At 45.1% G+C, this 4109-nt stretch overlaps 1 pseudogene; it reads right to left on the bottom strand.

Annotated features, from left to right (window-relative positions):
• Positions 1 to 901: 901 nt before the first annotated feature.
• LOC125527778 lies at positions 902 to 3895 on the bottom strand (annotated as a pseudogene).
• Between the last annotated feature and the right edge of the window lie 214 nt (positions 3896 to 4109).

Genomic DNA, 4109 nt, shown 5'->3' with positions numbered 1-4109 from the left:
TACGGTGGGAGGTCGGGGGCCGAGCGATGCGTGTTTCTCTCGTACACGTATGCGTGTGTGTGCGAGGCGTTGGCTCTAACTGAACCCGAGCGAGGAGTTGGGCTCTAACTGAACCTGAGCGATTGCACTGCAGGCTACGCGTTACTGAACCCGAGCGATCGATCCATGGCTATTAATTGAACCCGATCGAGTGATTCCTTCGCTACTGCTGTTAACTGAAGCCGATCGATGCTGCCTCTGGATGAACAGTGAGCATTGCTGGGGGGTTTGGATGAACAGTATCCGGTGGGGGTGGATGAACAGGACCTCGTGGTGTAGCCTCTGGATGAATAGGACCCGGATCGATCGAGCCGGTTGGGGCTGGATGAACAGGACCCTGTGGAGGGCTGGATGAACAGGACCACCCCGTGGAGGGTATGATGAATAGTAGATGGTGGAGGGTTGGATGAACAGTAGCCCGTGGAGGGGTGGTTGAACAGGCACTACTAGGAAAAACGCTACCAGCAGCGCGGGTAATATGGCTACTAGCAGCGCGGGTACCCGCGCTACTAATATCGCGCTACAGCTAATAGTTAGTAGCGTGGGTTAAACCGCCCTACGACTAACTTTGTTAGTAGTAGCGTGTGCCATCCCACGCTACTCCTATTTCATAGCCACGCTACTACTAACTAAATAGTAGTAGCGTGTCCATAGTACCAACGCTACTAGTATCCTAAATACTAGTAGCGAGCAGTTTTTTCCCACGCTACTACTAACTTATTAGAAAATAAAAAAATAAAAATCAATCAATTCCATTCTATCACACAATTGTCGTATCTACTATCACAGTTCATCATTTTAGAGGCAACTCATGTATAATTCATATCTTTTACATAAGTAAACATGTAAACACAGAGTTGTGCGTGTCAGCTACCTACGTAAGTGGTTCTTGCCATGCAAATTCAAAACTTTACCACTACTTCTAGACGTCAGAGACTGAGACACATTGTTATAGTCCGATCCAAAAATTGGCTCACTCGTCAATGCGTGGCGCCTTCCCGGCCTGATCTCGCGGCCTACAGCTGCGACGAAACACAGCGGGCAGCCTCGACGAGCTCACTTGACCGATGGCAGCCGCCACCTTGAGTTGTGACACCGTCACTTCCCTCGCCCTAGCCCTTAGCTCAAGCAGGGCTCGGTCGATGTCGGCCTCATGCCGCGCCACCAGCGGATGGAGGAAGCCATCGTACACGTGCCTCGCACCCTGAAATCCGAACACCATTACATCAGCAGCAGCTTCGCCTCTCCGTACACGTGCTGGGGTGCCAGAGGTAGATGACGAGCAGCAGCTTCGCCTCTCCGTACACCGGCAGCCACGACACTGTCCGGTCCACGAACCTCTCGACGACCATCGGCATGGCCACCAGAACCCTGCAGCATTACCAACAGAAGTTCAGATTCTTCAGAAGAATGAGACGGAAAAATAATGCGGTGCATGTCGATGAAAAAGACAATAGGAGCATACTAACCCCTTCAGGCAATGAAAATATAATGTAGAGCAGTAAAAGTGGAACATGGCTCAGCATTTGCATTGATAGGGACAGATATACAATTGGGGATCCACTAGGTAAATAAATAATTCTCATAAATCAACACCATTGTCTGCATTTAACATACTGTAAACAGTGTCCGACATCCTTGAGGAAAACACAAACATTGCTACCTTCTTCGGGGCTCAGCACACTTGGGATACTCTGCTACACAGAAGAAGTAGAGGGACAAAACATGTAGTAGCAAGCAATTGGAAGCAATGCAAATAGTTAATGATGCTGTGCCCACCCTATGGCCCCTGTCCTCAAGCCTTGGTTCTGTACTTATATTGGACCACTAGGTAGCTGAACATGGCAGTAATAGGCTCCAACAAAATTCAGCCAAGTTTAGATTAGTTCAGAGATAACAAGTTGAGCGCTATAGCGTGAACCGACAAGTTGCAAGTCGTCCATTAGAAGACTTGCAAGAAGCAAAACATTGTGTGAGCTGAATTGAAGTGTCGTTTTCTTTGGAAGTTTCAGAGTTTCAGATCCTGGGAGGCTATAGTCATCTCTGTCCACCTCTGCATCCACTCTTCAGTTGGCAAGATACAAAACGGATTCAGGCTTTCTTTTTTTGCGAATATACTATATTTCAGGCTGAAGAGGACCATGAACTAAAGATGGTTACTAGGACACATTTTAGTGCAAGAGAATTATAGAATGAAACATTATTGACATTACTTGAGAATCATAAAAAAATTGAAGACTGATACGCAAAATGCAGACTGACAAAGCTTGTACACTATTATGTGCTCTACTCTTCTCTAAGTAGAGTAGGGACAATCAACACATTAATCAGCATGAGTGAACACTATCACTAGTTCTCCGGACGCATAAAATCTTACTGACAATAGTATACAATATACAAAACACTAGTATTTGCAAAAGATAAAGCTTGGTGTCATGGTCTTTTTGTTAGTCACAATTAACATGGATCCTTTGAAAATAATTAGTGTCGTACATACTAGGTGGACTCGTGAACTTGCTAATCTCATCTCGCTGAATTAATTAACAGCTATGGTTGCGGATCGGCGAATTGTTAGATTAACTAATCTACACTTGTCTTTCCTCTGAACTGAACCCCCGATCAATTTTGCGAAGAGCAACAACATGGGTGTAAGTGTAGCTACAAGTAGACAGACAACTTCAACTCTGCTCTCTTCTTTCTTGTGAGGTCATGGAAACGCCACAACTGACTTTGCTCATATAAGAGGGGGCAGGATTTCATGGTTAACAAGCCCCTCATACATAGATCTCTCCGACGGCACACGCATTCATCTAAATATCAGAGCATGGTTAGATAAGATCCAAATACTCAGAGGTGGAACTCTAAATCCCCTTGGAACTGTAGAAACCCAAAACTACAATGCTTAACCCCTTGATGTAATAAATAAATTCTAGAATATGTCCAAACCATACAAGGATGTGTCATAATTTTGTAGGAGGTCAAAAATCGAATTGGCAATATTGTCTATTTCTTATAACTGAAATACATGTATCTTGTTGTACATGTCCAAATTATGAACACAATAATTATCGTGGACTCAAAATTCCACTATGATGCAACAACATGCAATATGCCCTAGGAGCTGTTTGCTATGGCTACTAAAACACCACTATCTGTATTAATATTTAAGTACGCCCAACACTACAGTATTATGATATACCTATGAGTAAAGCTACAAACTTTCCAAACATGTATTTCAGTCCTTGATTTCTCTGTGCCTTTCAGAAAATTATTGTCTATCTATTGCGTTGTACTGGTTGGTACAACATGCCTCATTCCATCCAGAGAGATTTTTCTCTTCCATTTAAATTGAATAATTCATTCTGTGCCGATGATGAGTGATGCTAGTCCAGGGATTTGGTTAGAAAAGAACTCACTATAAACACGTTGTTATGCTACATCCTATGACGCCTATGCTGGTCCAGTATTACCACAATGTACTAACTGAAATCATAGTCACCAAAAAACTAATCCAATCAGAAATTCAAAAATTACCACAGTGCTAAATCCGCTAAGCCATAGAAACGTGACAATCTATCAAATAACGTCCCTCTCTCAGATTTCACCAACCTCTTGATTCAATCCCCACTCCTAACCGGTAGCTTGAGATAGAACAAAAGCTACAGGAGCAACATGGCACGAGACAAAACAAAAATGGAAGGGCGTCTCCGGATCTACGCACCTGTGATGAGGTTTATGTCGAAGGGGACGATGCACTCGTCGTAGCCGGTGTCATCTTCCTGGCCGGTCTTGGCGGGCAGGCACGTGCCGTGGCCACTGTAGTGGAAGAAGAGGGAGTCCCCGGGCTGCGCATCGGCTGTCAGGACCCCGATTCCAAGTCGCATCGATCTAGCTGGTAACACCTCATATCACATTGCGGCCTCACGCACGGTATCCCACGGGTGTCGCATTACCATGGCTTGGGACCGTTTGCGCCTTTTGGCTCACGTATATGATAGTGTCGCTAGCATCCATATGATAGAGAACCCGGCCGACATGGCTAGGCGGGAACCCAACGCGGCACAGAACTA

The sequence above is a fragment of the Triticum urartu genome, unplaced genomic scaffold, assembly GCF_003073215.2.
Source record: "Triticum urartu cultivar G1812 unplaced genomic scaffold, Tu2.1 TuUngrouped_contig_4406, whole genome shotgun sequence".
NCBI classification, from domain to species: Eukaryota; Viridiplantae; Streptophyta; class Magnoliopsida; order Poales; family Poaceae; genus Triticum; species Triticum urartu.
Note: the sequence above shows the minus strand (reverse complement) of the source record. Positions and strands in the feature narration are given on the sequence as shown.